We start from the raw sequence: 20,979 nt of genomic DNA, 5'->3' as shown, positions 1-20,979 counted from the left end.
TGTAGTAAAGTTTTGTAATTTTCTTTTAATAGATCCTTTGTGCTTCTGGTTAGATTTACTCCCAAGTATTTAATCTTGTGATTAGCTATTGTTTAGAGTATTGTTTTCTTAGCTCCAGCTCTGTATTCTCTTTGTCACTGTAGAGAAATCCAACTGATTTTTGTATTTTGATCTTGTATCCTGCTACTTTGCTGAATTGATCAACTATGTCCAATAGTTTTCTTGCTGCGTCTTTAGGGTTTTCTAGGTATACTATCATATCATCTGCATAAAGAGATAATTTTACCTCCTCTTTGCCAATCTGGATACCTCTTATGTCCTTCTCTTGTCTCATTGCTATTGCTAAAACTTCCAGTACAATATTGAATAAGAGAGGTGAGAGTGGGTATCCTTGCCTAGTACCTGTTCTTAAAGGGAATGCCTTTAACCTCTCTCCATTGAGAACAATGTTGGCTTCGGGTTTGCATAAATACTTTTTCCTATGTTGAAGAAATTTCCCTTTAATCCTATTTTGTTGAGTGTTTTAATCAGGGAAGGGTGTTGGATTTTGTCAAAGGCCTTTTCTGCATCAATTGATAGGATCATGTGGTTCTCGTTCTTTGCTTGGTTAATATGATGAATTACATTGATTGTTTTCCTTATGTTGAACCATCCTGGCATACCTGTTATAAATCCCACTTGGTCATGATGGATTATTTCTTTAATATATTGTTGAATTCTATTGGCCAGTATTTTATTTAGTATTTTTGCATCTACCTTCATAAGAGATATTGGCTTATAGTTTCTATTTTGGTGGTGTCCTTTCCTGGCTTTGGTATCAAGGATATGTTTGCTTCATAGTGTGAATCTGGGAAAATTCCATCTTTCTCTATTTTTTGAAATAGTTTATGTAGAATTGGTGACAGTTCTCCTCTGAATGTTTGATAAAATTCACTTGTAAAACCATCTGGTCCAAGGCTTTTTTTGGTTGAAAGTTGTTGTATTACCCTTTCAATTTCTTCTTTGTAATGGGTGTGTTCAGGTGTTCAATTTCAGTTTGTGTTAGTTTAGGTAGGTTGTGCACACAACTATGGCTTTAATCACCAGGGGAGGGACCCTGGTAGCATAGTGCTTAAAGTATTTGGCCACTAAATGAAAGATCAGTGATTTACCCTACCAACAACTCTGTAGGCCAAAAGATCTACAATCCGCTTCCATAGAGTCCACGTATAAAAACAGCCAAAGCCGCCAAATGCACTCTGGTCAACTCAAAGTGACTCCAGCAGAGCGCCCACCTGCTCCAAAGTGTTTCCAAGGCAGTGGATCTTTAAAGAAGCAAACTGTCACATCTTCCTCCTGCAGCACACCTGGTCGGTGTGAACTGCTAGCATTTCAGTTCGCAGTGTGGTGTCTTATCACCGCACCACTTCTAAGATTGTTGTCGTTATGTGCCACAAAGTCAGAAGCAACTTCTAGCTGGCTCTCCAGTGGGTTTTCAAAGACTATAAATATCATGGGAGGAGATCGCCCATCTTTCTCCTGATGAGTTGCTGGTGGATTCGAGCCGTCCGTTTTTGTTAACAGTGCTCCTGACTCACGAGACGCCAGGTTGGGGAAACTCTACAGGCAGTTCTTTTCTAATAGCCGCTATGATGCAGAATCAACGTGACAGCACACAACAACAGCAGCGATGTGCCAGTGCTGTTTCCTTAGCGGTGACAAATGTGCCACGGCCAATAAAATTCAGTGGTAGGATCCTCGCCTTCCTCGTGGGAGACGCAGCTGATCTACCTCACCTGCAGTCACCCCCTCAGCCAGGGAGGCTGGTGTATGGCCTCAAACAGATATCAAGGGATCTTCTAGAGGAAGACAGATTAGGAAGACAGGCCTGGTGACCAACTACCAAAACTCACAAAGATCCCCTCCACACCGATCGTGGAGGCGGCCCAGGACCACTAGTGCTTCGTGCAGGGGGTTCCGTGGACCCAAGACTGACTTGGACCATGAAGGGCGCTTGGGCCTAGTGAGTGGGGAGTTGTGCTGCTCCCAAAGGTGGCACCCCTGTAGCGGTTCACACCCACCAGCCGCTCCCCAGGGGAAAGATGTAGCTCACCTCTGAAAACCTGCCCGAGGATCCGCGATGACTCAGTTACAACTCGACAGTAATGAGAGAAAAATGAAGGATCCTAACACTAGGGAAATCTAAGAGAAGGGTACACAGGAACTACCTTATTTAAGTACAGTATACTCTAAAATATACTCTAAACTAAAAAAGTATATTTAAGTTAAATAAAAATGCAAAGGGAGAAGTTAATATTTCCGAAGCTCTCTGGTGGTTGCCTTATTATGATTTATGAGTTAGTAAGCTGTGTGAAAGGATTGCCTAGAAGTTGTGCTGAAAATCTGGAATCTTTCAGTAGGGTGTTTTGGTAGAGTAATTGTCCAGTAGTGTTTGTTTTAACACTTAAAAAAATAATAGTCAACAGAAAAAACAAAAGAAAGCAAATATAGGCCACCAAAACAAAGAGAAAAGAGCTTCAAAAGTATTTGCCTAACCACAACAGCAGTGATTGCAAGTTACAATTCATAATCTTAATTTAGTTGCTGCTGAGCTGGGCCATTACCTAAGAAAAGCACCAGCAATTGCATTTGGTAGAAAGTCAAAGCCTTGCTCTACCTCCCCCAACTCCCACAAACAATGAAACAGAGCAGCCCATTGCCTGGCAACCCAAGGTCAGCTCCACCTGAGCCAGGCAACAGCTGGAGGTTTCTGCTTGGGCAAAGCATCAAAGGCTCTCTAGGGACAAGAAATATGATCAGCTTGGGAGTTTTGGTCCTGAAGCCCATAAGGTGGGAGGGTAAGAAGCACCCAGGGAAGATCTCTAAATTGCAAATTCCCTTTCTCTTTTCAAGGTGAATAATCTCAGATGGCTTCATGAGACAGCAAACCGACCCTTACGGTCAGGGGAGCACTGGCCAGTATTAGCCAGTATCGCACCTGGGCCGCTGTAAGTTACAAGTGTGGCATCACTGACCATGGGCCTGGGGTGAGACGCTCATGGTTCACAGGGGTGGACCTGCTCCACCACCCCTGGTCGTGGCCTGCACCGAGCTTTGGCACCAAACACAGACATTCCTGAGGAAGAATTCCAGCATGCTCCATAACCCGAAACATTCCTCCTCCTGTCCCTGCCACCACCACCACCCCAGTTTACAAAAAACAAAAACACCCAACAAACCATAGTTGCCATGGAGTTCTTTCTGACTCATAACAGCCCCAAGTTGTCGGAGCAGAACTGCTCTAGAACTGGTTTTAACAGTGGAGATCACAGCCTTTCCTTCTGGGACAGACTTTCTAAATGAACAAAAACTTCCAACTTCTCAGCAGCTGAGCCTGTTAACCATTTGCTCTACCAAAAAGAAATAAATAACCAGAATAAAATAAAATCCTAAAAGTCAAGACCCAAGCTTGTTGCCAATGAGCTGACTCTGAGTGTCAGTGTGGCTCGCTGCTGAATGGGGCTGTCAAGGTGGAACTTTGAGAAGAACATCTCCAGCACTGTCTTTTGAGGCTCCTGGGGGTGAACACAGAGCAATCACTCCCTTCATTAGCATCTGAGCACTTAACCACTGGCACCTCTCCCCTCAAATGCCACAGAACCATCTAACCTGAGGTAGAGCTGGGTGAGCTGGAAGTGCTCACAGCCTGGGAGTCAGAGTGCCCAGTGCCCAGCCTGCCTCTCCTGGCTGTGTGGTCATGGTCAGGTCCCACCACCCTCCCAGTGTCCCCTGCATCTGCTGAGGCTGGAGGCAGGAGGAGCGCTCCACACAGCCTGTGGCACAGAGCTCCCTCAGTCACTCACACTCGCCCTCTTCTCTCAGCTCTTTCCTCTGTCCTGGGCTCTGTCCACTACCTCACACAGCCATTAGAGTGACCCTCCCGTCCCCAGGGGGCTGGGGTGCTCACACTTCAGGAGGACTGGGGCCTGAGGCATGCCCGCCTTTCTTTGGGGTCATAGTTCAATCTCTCTAGGGAGGCCGCTGGCTGTCCACACCATCCTTCATCGTGTCCCCTCCTGGTTCCAGTGACACCATCACTGCAGCCGCCTCCCTCCAGGAGACAGGCCTCTCCCTGCCATGGGACCCTCTAACTAGAATGTTTTCATTTTCGCCCTCCCCTCACCCTGGAGAGTTCCTAATTAAAGACTCCCAGACTCTAAAAATGAAGGATAAAGGCCAGGGGATGGCAAGACCCCACCCCAGTTATCCCTGCCACACAGCAGAAAGGCTGTTAGACAAAGCGGCGTGTTTTTCAGGAAGGTCAGAGTCCTGGTGGAGTCTCTGGGTATTGAAATGGTTATTGCATTTGGCCACTAAGCAAAAGAAGAAAGTCTAGCTTCTACTTCCAAAAGATTGTTCAAAGCCAAACCCATGGCTGTCAAGTAGATTTCAGCACACACTGACTCTCCGCTGAGGTTTCAAGGCTGCACATTTTTACAGGAGCAGACGGCCTTGGTTTTCTCCCAAACAGCAGCTGGTAGATTCGAACTGTTGACCTCTCACTTATTAGTCCAGCATGTAACACAGTATGCCACCAGGGTTCTGAGAACTCTGCAGGCTCGGTTTCCTCTGGCACATGTGGTGTCACCACAATGGGTTCTGATAAACGTCTCCGCACAAGAAGGGCTGCGAGGGTGTGCAGGAGTCCGGGTAGGTTAGCCACCGGTTGGCACATGCCGTGAACCATCCCCAGCCCTTTGACCATGACCTTATGCACATGACCACGGCTGGAAGGTAGGAAGAAGTGCACCTGGAAGTGCAGAGCTCAGTCTCCCCTACAGCTGCCTGACTCTGAAGCCCCCATACTTCATACCACGGTGTGTGTCCCAAGGTCATAGCAGTGGGTGCACCCCAATATGCACCCACCAACCTCCCTCCCCAGCAAAAGAGCCTGCTCCCAGTGCAGGTGACAGCAAAACTGCAGCCTGAACTCCAGTCCTTCACTGGTGTAGTCACAGGGTGGGCAGAAAGGGGGTGTTTTAGATCCCACGCCTGGGGTCGACAGCAAGGGACAGAAGGTAAAGATATGGGGAGCCTCTCCCTGCAAGTGCCCTTTAGAGAATCATCAGAAACAGAGAACAAGTCCAAGCAGTGGGGCCTGCAGTAAGCTGGCCCCAACTAAAATAAAAAAACCTAAAAATAAAAAAAGAATGGATCCATTACTATGTGTCATCGTGTCAACCCTGCTCATTGAGACTCCATGTGTGTCAGGGCAGAACTATACTCTACAGATATTTTAGAATTGATTTTGTAGGGAAAGTAGACTACCAGTTATTTTGTTTTTGGTGTGTTGTTTTCTGGGTTTTTTTCAAGAAGCCTGTGGTGGGATTTGAACCTTCAATCTTCTGGTTAGGAGCCACTTGGCTTAACCCTTTGTACCATCCAGAAATTCCTTATGTCAAAATGCTCTAATCTGAGACATCAGTCACCTTGGACCTGGCCCTCTGGTGGTTCAATAGAAAAAATATACTATTTCCTGTGCCCTGTGACTATGCTTAAGGTGACTCAAGATGGCAAGGCGCTCTGCAGGGTCCTCACTGACAGCCTGAACCACAGGACACCTGAACCCCAGGTCTGGGAAGGAGGTGAGGAAGAATGTGTGGGTCTCCCTCCTTGTCTGCTATTTTCTTGGTCTCAGAACACAGGGGTTACCTGGTACCCCACAGCATGCCCAAAGCTTGACACTCTGCTTTGGAAGCAGCAGCCCTTATGTCCTGAGGTAGAACACGGACACCTCACTTTCCTTCCACCACAGTCGGGAGCAGGGAGGGAGCACCAGCTGACTGTATAGGAGCTTGTTTTAGGTCTGATGTTAACTTAGAATCAATACTCATCGCCCCTCCCACCAGCAGACATGTGCAAGCTCTCATCTCTGCTCCTGGAAACTTTCAGCCAGAAAGTTCTCCTCACACCTGGTTGCTCACTGGTACAATGACCCCAGGAAGCTTATGGGAAGTGGCCTTCATACTCAGTGAAGACTGATGGTTCTGCTGTGGGACCTGAAGGTTCAGGCAGGGGCCCAGGCACCCCTTCCAACTCTTTCACATGTTGTTGTTGTTGTTTCTGTGTACCATCAAGTCAGAACCAACCTGTAGCTGTCCCTCCAGTGGGTTTTCGGGGGCTGTAAATCTCTTGGGAGATTGTCCAGCTTTCTCCCCTGGAGCAGCTGCTGGGTTCTACGAGGCTTTGAGTTATCAACACAACCTCTTGCTTCTATACTATGAGAACTTTTTTTATTTCCTTTATTGTTGAGTACTGTAAAGATGGAATCAACCCATAGCTGATGCTCCAGTGGGTTTTCAGAAGCAGTTAATTGCATGAAGGGAGAATGTCCATCCTTTATTGGTATTTGAAAGAGGATTCTATTTGATAAAACATTCTAATTTTAGTGTGTAAAACATGGGGAGCTTCTAGAAAACCAATACCCAAGCTACACTTCAGACCAGTTACATCCCATCTCTGAGGGCAAGGCCCAGACACTTCTGGGTTTCTCAGCTGTTCAGAGCCTTCAGTGTGACCTGAGAATCACTGCTACCGAAGAGAGGGCTCAAGTTGATCCCACCTTCACCTACTGAGGCTGCCTCAACATCTAGGAGCTTGCTAGAAATGTAAATTCTCCTCAGGGTAGACATGTTGTTGTTGTTGTTGTTGTTGTTGTTGTTGTTGTTGTTGTTGTTGTTGTTAAGTGCCATCGAGTCGTAGGCGACTCATAGTGACCCTACGAACAAAAGTCCTCAACACCTGTGGACTTTCATCCTTTCTTCAGGTTCATAGGGTTTCCGGAGGCAAGCTATTATGGAAGTGAATGCCACTCCTGCTTCCAAGTTTGATTTAATCAGGGAGCTCCACCAAACACTGTCTGCCATGAGTAACCATTAATGCATTTGACACATCAGTGTCACAGTGTTCAGCTTCACAGCAACCACAAGTTACTTCTGTACAGCAAGTGGACACACCAGTGCTATATGACCTGGAAGAATGTTTGAACAAAAACAATGAAAAACAGGCCTGAGGGATGCAGATTAAAAGTCATCCACCCACCTTTGGCTTGGTAGCATCACTTTCTCCACTAGGCCAACTGATCTCTCTCTATGTTGATGTTATTGTTAAATTCCTTCAAGTCGTAGGCAACTCATAGTGACCTTATAAACGAAAGTCCTCAGCACCTGTGTGACTTTCATCCTTTCTCCAGGTTATTTGAGTTATAATGAACCACACGTAAAACCATGTCGTTTTTGTGTTTGGGGACATCTTATTGTTAGTAGCATGTACTACATACAGTGTTGCCACATGTATTACGTTCTCGGATGTTCACTTCCAGCTATTCAAAGATTAGATTTATAAAGATACTGACAATGAAAGTCAAAAACAATGAAAACTTTCTAAAAAAAGAAATATTAAACCTGAAATCAGAACAAACCTGCGAGGGAGTCATCAGAATACAACCCTGAGGGGACAGAATGGGAACCACCCTCCCTTCATGCCTGACTCACTAAGACAGAACCCTGGAGATGAAGCCCCACAGCCTGTGTTTTACCACACTCCCCATGGGGTCCCGATGGACGTAGGGCCAAGTCTGAGAACCAGCGTTCTAAAAGGTTCCAGCTCTTTCTAGGCTAACAGAAGTGCACAGTGACTCTCTTTGAGACTCCTCAGGAGTCATGGGGAGGGTGGCAAGCCAGCGCTCCTCCCAGCCCCACCCAGCCCCAGAACTCACGCAGGACACAGTAGAGGCCCAGCTGCTCGTAGCCCTGGCAGCAGTCGGTCACGTTCCTGGTCTCAGGGACCTCCATTGTCAGGTACCGTGTCCTGTAAATGGTCTTGGGGCACCGCTGCCACGGGATCCACCCCCCACAGGACGTGTAGGTCAGTGAGGAAGACTTGAAGGACACGACCTTCTGGACATTTTGGGTCACTCAGTAGTTGCACAGCTGGTAGCTCAGCAAGGAGAGGCCTTTTTCTAAGAGGGAGGACAGAGGAGCCAAAGAAAGAAACAAACACTAGAATTAAATCAATAGGAAAGGTTCAATTCCCTTCTCCAAAAGCAGGAAGCACTTGGCAAACTGCTCAGAACCTGCCCACCAGCCATCTCTCCAGAGCTTGTGTCTCCAAGCACTCTGAAAACACCATTGTATTGGTGTAAACTAGAAAGAATAGAGCATAACACAGACCTCTGTGCTAAGTGATCCTCTTCTGCAGAGACTGGAGCTACCTTCTCAGAACCATCTCATGCTTCTTATGACCCATCAGACACCATTGAGTCCCCCTGACTTTCCAGGCACCTCTGGGTGGACCTGAGTCACCAGAATCAGCACCACCTAGAAACTCCCCTCCCAGCCTAATGTCTGACTGACAGCTGAAGCAAGAACACAGACTTGAAACAAGGATCCAGGGGCCCATGACCTCTGCTGCCTCAGGTCTAGTCCCGCAGGCTGTGGACTCTTGGTGCCACAGACTCACCATCTGGGAACTGAATCTGTAACAAGCCCTTCAACAGTTAACCCCTGAAAGACTACTGCATACTGGGCCTGGGGGATGACAAGACCATTTTTGAGGTCAGGAAATAATAAATCAATGTTGAAAGCAAGTGTGAGGAGATTTACAGATGATGGAGTTTGATCGGATAGTAACTACTGCCAACAGAGGAAGAGGGCATAGATACCTCCCCACTACATACAACCATTTCCAAGGTCCCTTAGTCAGGAAGACTGCTTCTTGTACAGACATTTCTCATTCATCAGGATGGGCACGTGGTTCCCAAGATTCTGTGGCACATAACACATTCTCCAGCCCTGAACCTTATTGTCAAGAACTGTCCTCCACATAGTTCCTGGGGCTCCCCACCTCCCCCTAGGAGTTTCTGTTGCCTTCTGAGGCAGGAACTGTGAGCTCTTCTCCGTTACCCTCTGGCCAAAGGCTCTCTACATACATGGGCTCTCAGTGTAGATAAATGAACAGTGTCAGGGAATGATTTGGCTTCCTCATAGCACATACTGGGTCCTACTCCCAAAACTATAAATGTGACTCTGTTTGGAAGTAGATTATTTTCCCCTTTTGTTACATTAATGAAATCACACTAGAGTAGGAAAAAACTCATTGCCTTTGAGTCTGAACCAACTCCTAGCTGAACCTACACTGAGTCTGAGCCTATAAATCAATCACACAGGAGGAGACTGCCCATCTTTCTTCCTCGTAAGGGTTTGAACTGCCCAAGAGGTTAGGCCTTTGGATTTGCACCATAACTCTCTATGGATTACATCATCAGCATTCCTTAATTAGAGTATGGTGAGTCATAAACCAGGTTCTGGATTTTAAATAGAGACATTGAGGAGAAAGAGAGAGGTCATGTAAAGAAAGAGCCCCCTACAAGACAAGCAGCACCACAAGGAGGGACTGTGCTACAGTAAAGCCAGCATGCTGACCTGGACTTCAGTCTCCAAAACCGGAAGATAAACTCCTGTTCTCTAAAGTCACCCAGTCACAGTATTTTTAGTTATTGCAGCACTAGGGGACCAGAGCGAAGGCTTTGCAAATCTTACACATTTTCAAACATTCAACATCAGAGCTCTGTTGTATATTAAATTGTGCTCTGTCTTCCCAAAATGCATGTTACTCTCTATTTTAATCTCTATACCTGTGAATGTAATGTTGTTGTTCTTGTTGGATGCAATGTCCAGTAATGCAATTCATTTACTTTCCATAATACCATCTGTATCATATAATCACAGAAGATCCTTAGCAAGATGGGTTGGCACAGTGACTGTAACAAGGGGCTCCGGCATATTAGAAATCCTGAGTGTGGCTCAAGGTTCAGCTCTGTGGTTCACAGGGTTGATACAAGTCATAGTTGACTCAACGGCACCTAACAACAATGACAACAGCAACATAATCCCTCAATTAACTGGACACCAGATTAGAGTGGGCTACAACTCTAATCCCTTTTGAATTATATAAAGAGCAGATGAGACACAGAGACAGGCCTACATGGGGAGAAGATTGTGAGGCTTGTCAAGGAAGCCAGGGCTGCCTGGAGTTACCAAGAAGGAGGGAACTGGTGTGGCCATGACTCTGACAAGGCTTCCAGTCACCAGGACTGGGAGAAAATAACTTTCTATGATGTTATCTACTTGTGAAATGTGGGTTAATGCAGCACAAAGAGACTAGAGGAGTGCAAGTTTTCTAGCCAGCACCCAGTGAGGAGGGACTCAGTCAAACAGCTGGTCTCCCAGTGAATAGCTGGATTTCTGTGGGAGGCTCTGTGAGGGGCTGCAGAAATGGCAGTCACAGCATGAGCAACGTGTTCACCCCCTTCTCCAGGACAGCAGCTCTGAAGATTCGATTCCTTGACTTCACACCAACTGCAGAGGTAAGAGAGTCCAGGAGCCACCCGCTTATAGGTACAGAAACCTGGGGAGTTGTTAATCCCCACACTACCCCAGGCAGATTACTAGTCTAGTCCGTCCTTGATGCTACTGTTCCACAAGCAATACGGGCTCTGCCTCAGGTACTCACAGGGACAGGCTACTGACTGGCCACTCTGTGGGTCAGCAGGAACTCCCTGGGGGAACAATCCCCTGTCATCTTGGCCAAAAAGGTAGATTACAGAGAGCTTTGGGAAGAAAGGGGAGGCCCCTCATTATGTAGGTGAAATACAATGTACTTCCTCAGAGCACAGGACAGAAACAAAGAACTCATCAATGTTTGGATGAAACTGAGGAAAATGGGCATACTGAATATTGTCACTATTCGAGTGACCACAGAGCACAAGGCAAAGCCCCGAGGATGTCAGCAGTGAGAATGCAGTGAGCTAGGTGTGAATGCTTTGTGTTTCACCTTGGGTTGAGGTGCGCAGCACATTAATGAAGCTTACAGATCCTCATCTCTAGAAAACCATCGTGACTCCACAAGGTTCCATCTGATCATTAACAAAGACCTCCTCCAGACCCCATGCACAGACATACACATACACGTACACACATATATGCACTTGTGTAGATTTACATGCATACAGAGAAGCATATACTACACTCACACATTTGTGCATGCACACCATATACACATATACTTTCAAACATTCATATATAGACAATAAACATGTACATGCACACATGTACAAGCACAAAGATCTCTACACACATACGTGTCTTCTGTAAGGCTGTACTTGGGAACTGTGGGTTTGGCTTTGTTTTTTATAAGGACTAAGACTGTGCTGTCCTCTGCAGACCTGACTTCTTGGCAGAGCCTAACTCCTTCCACTGAGCCAAACCCTTCAGGAACCCTCATGGAAGTGATAGAGTGATAGGGTCCTGGGAGCTAGGCTAGAGATGGGAAAGATTTGGAGGGCACAAGGCCCTGGAGCAGACAGACTCAGGCTGTGCACAACTGCACAAATAATGCCTTGCAGATCTTCTCACTTCCATATCTTATCATTTATGAACTACTTTGTGCCTTGAAATAACAAAGAAAAAAAAACTAAATTAAATCAAGGTGACTCAGGGTACAGAGCAAGAAAGAATTCAGCACAAACCCTGCTGCTCTTGTAGCTAAGAGCTAATAGCCGTGCAACAACCCAGATAAATCCAGGCGAAGCCTACTGCTTGGAAAATGAGGAATAATTAAATGCCTCAGGGATCTGTACCTTCACCATATGTGGTTTTGCAACGGAGCTGTGTGCTCTACACACCACCTACTCCACAGGAAAAATCAAGGCAACAGAAAAAAAAAAACAATAACTCAATGGACACAGTGATGTTAAGTTGGCATAAAGCTGAAGCTAACTTTAGAACCAGAATGGATTTCTTTAAATTCCCAACATAGGTAGGTGTTTGAGAAGAAAATTATAAAGAGGACATTTATGATCTCAGATTCCTGACATCTGATGTTTCCGATTCAAGAGGTTTTTTTTTTTTAACATTTTTATTGGTTTGCTTACAAAGTTTATATACATTGTGTTTCACACTATTCTTTATTCACATTGTATTTCATACAATCCTTCTCATGTACTATGTTTTATAAAATTAATTACCATTGGACGTTGCCCATAATTATGCTGTCTTTTCACCTATATCCTTCCCAGTTGCTTCCCTGCCTCCTTCTGACCACCAATATCAATAGCAATAAGAGAGATGTAAATAAAAACCACGGTAAGAAACCATCTCATGCTATGAATGGCAGCAAGCAGTAAATGTTAGAGAGAATATGGAGAGGTGGGCACTCTCATACACTTTCAGATTATAAAATGATGCAACCACTCTGGAAGATAGTTTAGTATTTCCTCAAAAAGTTGAACGTAGAAACTCCATATGATCCAGCTATTCCACTACTAGGAACAGACCCCAAGGACATTAGAACTGAAGCATAAATGGAGATTTGTACAAATGTTCATTGCAGAGTTATGCACTATTGCAATAACATGGAAACAGGCCCAAATGTCCAACCACAACCAAATGGATTGAGAAATTGTGGTACATTCACACAATGGAATACCATGCAGCACACAGGAGCAACAATTTTGAAAAATACTATGTAACTTGGGAGAGGCTGGAGAGCACAATGCTCTCAGTGAATTAACAGAGTCTCTAAGGACAAATACTGCATAAGAATATTATTGTAAAAATAGAAGGATAATAAGTAAAACATGTACAGGAACTCAAGGTGAGGGGAGCGAAGGGATGAGCACAGTTTCAATATGTCTTTTAGAAGCTACTGTTACCCACACACTCCCCAAGCCTTCAGATGCATGAACAGCGTGGAGCCCCATCTCTCTCATCAGCTCCTTTTATCCCCAGTGAGGAAAAAGGCCAGGCAGAGCCCAACACTGCACAGATAGTGAGCAGAGTTACTGAGCATAGGAGACACTAGAAGACAGCTCCACGGCCCTAGAGGAATGATATCCAATCAAGGACCAAGGGCCAGGGCCCCTGTGGTAATTCTGCCCTGTGTTCCCTGACTGGGAACTTGTGTACAAAGTCTCTATTTCTATATAAATTGTGGTTTCAACCTCCAGAGGTTCAAGAAAACCGGGACTCAGTCTTGTTTACTGCTCTCAGTGTGGCCCAGTTACCTGCAGCCTCAGCTTCACTGGGAGAAATGCAAAGCTGTAGGCCCCAGGCTACCTGCTGACTCAAGAGTTTTCACCCCTCTGCCCTCAAAGTGACTTCTAGCTAGAGGAGTTCTCTTCCTAAGAGCCCCCATGTTGCCTTGTACCACCTTTGGATCTGTGACTGTGAACACTACCCACTTTCTAGTCATAAAGAAGTTTGCACACAAAGCAACAGGAACCACCTCTCAAAGAACCAGCAATTCCACAATGTTCCCTCTGGACATTATCAGAGCCCTCCTCCAGACACATGCACACATATACAAAACATGCGCACATAAGAATCACAAACACAAATATACAACACACACTTGTATATTCACAGATGCATACAGGGCACACTGCACAGGCATGTACGCATACACATGCATACTCAGCACTCAAGCACACAGTCACACCCAGGGAGCCCCCATTTCTAACAAACTTACCACCCCAGCCTGAGCCCCTCACCTGTGAAGCCACTGGCCTGGTTTGGGCCCACCACACTGAGCAATGCCAGCAGGCCCAGCCCAAGGGTCCTGAGCATGGTCTAGGGCAGCGTGGACTCCAGGCCTCCACACAGTGGTCTCGGCCCCTCCTGAGCACAGAGGCCTGAGCTGCCACCAGTGCCAGAAAGGGCCCTTGTGATTGCTGTGTCGCTGCCAGTGGCAATGGCTTCAGAGGGAGCTCTCCCTGGGAGCCGCCCCTTATGCCCGCTCATTAGCACTACCGCTGCCACAGCCTGGGCCCTAGGGGCACCTATGTGTCACAGCCTATTCTCACTCCAAACAGATGGAATCTTTTAGGAAAGGAGAGTACCTTACAGTCCAGGCCCCACCTTGAGATCCCGTCTCGTGGTTACGCAAAAAAAAAAAAAAAAAATTCAGCCCCAAATCTGACTCCCTCCATCAAGTATGTTCTCTTACCAGATGGTCCTGAGCTGGCAGGAGAAAGAAGATGAAATCAAAGTGGTTCATCAGACTTAGACCAGAAATGCATTTACAAACAGTTGTCCAGAATAGCTCAAGAGCCAGAAAGATGTTTGTACACCTAACCCAGTTAATCCCTCCTGAGGTCGGAGCTGAGGGCGACAACATGGGACTCACAGGCAAGTTCATCGTTCTCCATGATTTAAAAGAAGTTGGACAACCACAGGAGACAGGGAAAGTAAATTGTTACAGAGCACCTGGATGTAATATTACAGAGACGTTGACATGACTTGACAACTGCAAGCAAAAAAGTACTTGAGAGGATGAAGTAAAAAAAGCAATTCATGTCGTGTCTCCATGTGAGATCCCCAACTCTATAATACATTGTTGTTGTTGTTGTTGTTGATCGCCTTCGAGTCGAGCGCAACTCATAGTTACCCTATGAACAAAAGGCCTGAAGCTCCTCTACAACTATCGACATTTATCAAAGTTCAGAGGCTGTTAGGAGACAAAAGGAAACATTTTAGAGAATGATAAGAATGAAAGTGATTTGTATTTTATTCTTTGACCTCAGGTTTTGTGTGATATGCATTTTGGAATTTCATATTAAATACTTTTAAGCTTATAATATCTCCTTGTTATCTGGTTAGTTCACTTTAGATTGTTAACACACATACTCTCATATATGCACATTGTAAATTCACACTTACATGAACACACCCACATTTACATAAGGACACACACTCATTGTCACCCCCACAAAGGCAATCCACACATTCATCTGTGCACCATCACATCACTCACACACTAACATGTAGTCTCACACTCACACGCTCTCATTCTGTCACAGCAATACAGTCACAACAGTAATTGTTTTCATAATATATTCACATACATACATTCATATACATTAATGGTATTGAAAATGGAAACAAAATTCTTAACACTCCATGAAGAATTGACTCCAGTCAATTAGATTTGACTGAGAAAGCTTTCTAAAAAAAGTACCAGAGATCCATTATGTCTTTTGGTTTTGAAGTACAATTTTGTTGTGTTCTAAACAAATTTTAAAAATTCTTCCAGAAGTAACCTTTGAGCCTACTCCATCAGCGTTGCTACATCTTTTATTCTCAGTAGATTAATCTTAAGGATGATTATCTGCTGCATTTACATGGCTAATGACTAGATGGGAGATGACAAGAATACAAAAAAGAAGTTGAAAATCACACAGTTAAGAAACTTGAAGAATAAATTTCCTTAGAGGAAAACAAAACTTTGTGTAGGATTGAGCTGAAAACTGTGCTGTAGTAAACCATGAAAAGAAAGAATGAGCATATCAGGCAGAGAAGAAAAACTCATAAGGCTATCAAATACTACTCAACGAAGTAACATTTGATTGATACTAATAAAATAAGTAGAAAGGTGTTATATAGTAGAGAGCTCTGGTGGCTCAGTGGCAAGAAGCTGTGCTACAATCCCAAAGGTGCACGGTTTGAATCCACCAGATGTTCCACTGGAGAAGGGGCAATCTCTTCCTATGCCAGTCGGATCCAGCCTGACAGCACACAACAAGGAAAAAAAAGAATAAAGAAAAGAAAGGTATTATAGTTTAATACCTTTTAAATCTGAATATTTTTAAGTGAAAGCTGACTCTATTATAATACTCAGTGTATCATCTTTTAGAATCTTTGTTACTATAATATGGGAATGTTAGGACAATACAAACAGTGGTGGAATCAGGATAATGCTACATTTTAAAACTCAGAATTGACAAGTATGTTTCTAGGTTGGTCTCTCCTTTAAAGTCCCTTTTCATATAGACATAAAGAGGCCCAAATAAGTTTGTTTCATTTAACCTACAGTATTTTCGTCTAGTTATTATTTATGCATATTTTCTGCATGACACAGAATTTTTCCACATTTTCCTTTTCCCTGTAAACCCTTAGAGGAGAAATGTCCACTGAACAGAAGCTCACAGGGAGAGCGTGGTATAGGGCACTGTTCCCAGCACTGCCGGGGTGGGAGCAGCCCCGTGGATTTGTCCTGCAAAAACTCTGTGTTCCATGGAATTGAAAACGGAGGCAGCAAGTCCAGCATCCTGAAGCAATGTTTAAGAATGAGAGGCTGGGGAAACATGAGGCATGCAAGGCAGTTTTTAAGGACACCCATACACATCCATACACTCACGTATGCACAAGCACAACACATGCTCATATGTATATCATACACTCTGGTTCACATTCGCACATATCACACATACTTACACTTGTTCACAACCACACATATCCACACTCATTACTCAGATGCTCAACCTCATGTACATTCACACTCACACATACATGTGCACATATATACAGGTACACTCACAGATGCACACACTCACAGAACCACATTCTTATGCACGTACACACACGTGTTGCTGTTATTTTCAGGTGCTGGCGAGAAAACCACAACTCAGAGTGACCCTATGAACAACACTGGAACCTTGCCCCGTTTTAACAATCTCAGATATGCTCCAGCCCATTGTTCCTGTTACTGCGTCCTCTCATCTTGTTGAGGATCTCTCTCTCTCTCTCTCCCCCCCACTACCTTTCTCAGCATAATATCTTTGTCCAAGGACTAGCCAATCCTGATAATAAGCCTAAAGTATGTGAGATAAAGTTTCACTGTCTTCACCTCAAAGGTGCATGCTGGCTGCACTATCTCCAAGAAAGACATGTTTGGGTTTTTGGCAGTCTATTAGCTGTTTTTGTTAGGTGCCATCAAGTTGAGAATGACTCACAGTGACTCTATGAACAATACAACAAATATGAAGCCTCTCCTATCCTGTGTTATCCCCACTCTTCTTGATACCATCGAGCCTATTGATGCAGTCACTGTATAATCTACTTAGTTGAGGGCCTTCCTCTCCTTCACCATTCCTTCTAAGCATGATGTTCCTCTCCAAGGCATAACCTCTTCCAGCAACATGTCTAAAGTATGTGAAATGAAGCTTCATCATCTTTGCCTCCAAGGAACACTCCAGCTGCACGCTGAACCCTCTCCAAGATATATTTGGGTTTTGGAGTGTTTTGTAGAGGGCTTTTTGGCAGTCCATGAGATAGTCAGTACTCTTTTCCACCATCACCGCTCAAAGGCATCAATTCTTCTTCTGTCATCCTTATTCATTGTCCATCTCTCAGATGGACAGCAAGTGATTGAAAAGACTATGGCCTGAATCAGACACGCCTTAGTCCTCAAACTGACATCAATGTTTCTCAATAATTTGGAGAGTTTGCTGACTTCAGACTTTCCTAGTGCAATACATCTCTTGATGGTTTGACTGCCACTACAAAGTATAATGATTGTAGATCCCAGTAAGATGAAGTTGTTGACAGTTTTTCCATCTATCATAATGTTGCTTATTGGTCCAGTGGCAAGGATTTTTGTTTTCTTGATTTTGAGATGCAATTCCTATTGAAGAATGCCGTGATAAACTTTCTGTATGAAATGCTTCAAGTCCTCTTCATTTTCAGCAAGGTTGTAGCATCTGCATAATGAAGGTCATTGAAGAGTCTTCCTCCACTCTTGATGCCACAGTTTTCTTCATAGAGTCCATCTTCTCAAATAGCTTGCTCGGCATAATGATTAAACAGGTGTGGTGAAAGGATACAACTCTGAAGCACACTTTTTCTAATCTTTAAACCATACAGTGTTCCCTTGCTCTGTCCACACAACAGCCTTTTGGTCTAGGTATAGGTTTTTTTTCATTTTTTTTTTATTATTTTTGTGTGCGTGTACCGTCAAATCAGATCTGACTGGTACAGGAGGAGATTGTCCCTCCTTCCCCGGCAGAGCATCTGGTGGATTCGAACCGTGCGCCTCTGGGATTGTAGTTGCAGCTCCTTGCCACTAGGCCACCAGAGCTCCTCTTGGTCTAGGTATAGGTTTGACACGAACATAATTAAGTGTTCCAAAACTCCCATTCTTCTCAATGTTATCCATAATTCATTAGGATCTACACAGTCAGATGCCTCTGCATAGTCAATAAGCCATGATAGACATTCTTCTGGTATTATTTGCTCTCAGTCAGGATTCATCTGACATCAGCAATGATATCCTTGGTGCCATGGCCTGTTCTCTATCTAGCTTCAATGTCTGGCAGTTATCTGTCTATGAGCTGTTCTTTTTGCTTGGGTATGATATTAAGGATATTGTCTGATAATTTTGACATTCTGTTGGATCACCTTTCTTGGGAATGGGAACAAATGTCCTCCAAGTTTCCTGGCATAGACTGTGGTGAGCACATCCAGAGCTACAGCTGTCATTTGAAACATGACTATTAGTATCCCATAAATTCCTCAAGCATTATTATCATCATCATCATCATTATTATCATTATCATTATGTCAATATCTTCAGTGCAGCTTGAATATCTTCATTCATTACCATTGGCTCTTGATCAAATGGTACTTCCCTGGAATATTTAAGCATCAGTCAATTCTTTTTGGTACAGTGATTCTGTCTATTCCTTCCATCTTCTCTTGAGGTTTTCTGGATCATTCAAGATTATGCCTATAGCATCCCTAAGTATTGCAACTCAAGGCTTAGATTTGTTTTTCAGTTCTTTCAGCTTGAGAAATGCTAGGCAATTTCTTTCCTTTCAAACCTCCAATTCTAGGTCTCAGGACATTCCATTACAGTAGTTTGAAGTCTAGAGGACATTCAATGCTATGGTGCATGCACACACACATAAATGCATACTCCACACTCATACATACTTACACATGTAAACATTCACATTCTCAGATATGCACATTCACAGGTGACACGTTTACAAACTCATACATATACTCAACACACACATTCATACTAACAATGCTCACATTCTCATTTACATAGACACACAAACATACACTCACTCAAACATGTTCATACTCAAATGAACATTCACATAATCATATATTCTTAGTCTCACATATCCACATTTATAAGCACTCTTGCACACATATTCTCACATAATATTCATAGTCACATAAATGCAGGCACACTCACATTTACACACTGTTTCATTCTTATACTCACATACACTTACACACTCACTTCTGTGCATCCTCCTACACACACACACATACACACACACACTCACAAACTCATACACTCACACTCACATACATGCCCATACAGGTCCCAAGGAAGAGGTGGGAAGGGTGTAGTTAGATTATGGATATTGTTATTAATGTCGTAGATCAAAATGTGTTTCAACGGTTGGATGTACAACCAGTTTGCTTTGTAAAATTTCATTCAAATCACAATAAAAATATATAAATATAGTTTTTCTTTTAAAAGAACTCTTTAGTACTTTCTCTGACTCCCTCAGTGACTAAAGAACAAATGGTTAGGCATGTAACTTATAATAAAAAAGTGGTGGTGTGAACCCCCTCACAAAATTCAAGCTCCCTGGTGTTGAGTTGGAGCTGCCTCAGAGTTGACCCTCTAGTATGGAAAGAGTACACAGAGTCACTGTCCCACAAGAAATTGGCTGACACAGAAGAATTTCATGAAACAACATATGAGCAAGAGCCTGTGGTGATGAAGGAAGAAGTTCAGGCTGCTCTGAAAGAATTGGCAAAAACAAGTCTTCAAGAATTGACAGCATATCAACTGACATATTTCAACAAACAGACACTGCTCTGGATATGCTAACTAAGTTGTACCAAGAAATCCAGAGGACAGCTACCTGGCCAACTGACTGGAAGAGATCAATATTTTTCCCATTCCAAATAAAGGTGACCCAACAGAGTGTGGAAACTATCAAATAATATCATTAAACTATCAAATAAATATCATTAGTATCACATGCAAGCAAGATTCTGCTGAAAATTATACAAAAACCACTGGAGCAACACATCAACAGAGAACTGCCAGATGTTCAGGCTGCATTTAGAAGTGGTCATAATACTAGGGATATTCGCTAATGTTAGATGGATCTTGACTGAGAGTAGAGAGTACCAGAGGAATGTCTATCTGTGTTTCATTGACTATGCAAAGGCTTTTGACTTCATGGATTACAACAAACTGTGACTGACTTTGAGAAGAATGGGAATCCCAGAATATTTGATGTTTTATGTGAAACCTATACTTGAACCAAGAAGCAATTGTCAGAACAGAGCAAGGAGACACTGCATGGTTCAAAATTGCGAAGGGTGTCCACCAGAGATGTATTCTGTCTCCATACCTTTTCAATCTATACACAGAACAGAACATCCGGGACACTGGGCTGAATGAGGAGGAATGTGGCATCAGGACTGGAGGAAGATTCATCAACAACTTTGTTATGCAGATGACACAACCCTGTTTGCTGAAACTGAGGAGGACCTGAAGTGCTTGCTGCAGAAAGTCAAAGACTGCAGCCTTCAACATGGATTGAAGCTCAATATCAAGAAAACAAAAATTCTCACCACTGGGCCAATTGGCAGTGTCATTATGGGTGGTGAAGAAATTGAGATTGTTAACAGTTTTAGATTACTTGGCTCCACAATCAACACTCTTGGTACCAGCAGCCAGGAAATCAAGAGACGAATTACACAGATAAAATCTGCTGTCAGGGACTTCTCCAGAGTACTGAAGAGCAATGACATTAGTCTAGAGAGTAAGGTGTGCCTGATCCAAGCCCTAGTATTCACAATTGTTTGCTGTGTGTCAGAGAGCTGGACAATGACTAGGGATGATAGAAGAAGAATTGATGCCTTTGAGGTGTGGTGCTGGAGATGAGTGTCAAATATACCACGGACTGCTAGAAGAACAAACAGGTTTGTCCTGTTGTTGTTGTTGTTATGTGCCATCGAGTTTCTTGTGACTCATAGCGACCCTATGAACAGGAGCCCTAAACCCTGCTCTATCCTGTGCCAATTGCACTGCCTCTGACACACCCATCCCGACTACTCCAGTCAC

General features: G+C 44.0%; 1 pseudogene; it reads right to left on the bottom strand.

Moving 5' to 3' along the window:
* The window catches only part of LOC102846871, a 105,247-nt pseudogene extending 91,583 nt beyond the window's left edge, over nucleotides 1-13,664 (bottom strand).
* Between the last annotated feature and the right edge of the window lie 7,315 nt (nucleotides 13,665-20,979).

Source organism: Elephantulus edwardii, unplaced genomic scaffold (genome assembly GCF_000299155.1).
Source record: "Elephantulus edwardii isolate Elephantulus edwardi_28Jun2011 unplaced genomic scaffold, EleEdw1.0 scaffold00228, whole genome shotgun sequence".
Classification (NCBI taxonomy): Eukaryota; Metazoa; Chordata; class Mammalia; order Macroscelidea; family Macroscelididae; genus Elephantulus; species Elephantulus edwardii.
Note: the sequence above shows the minus strand (reverse complement) of the source record. Positions and strands in the feature narration are given on the sequence as shown.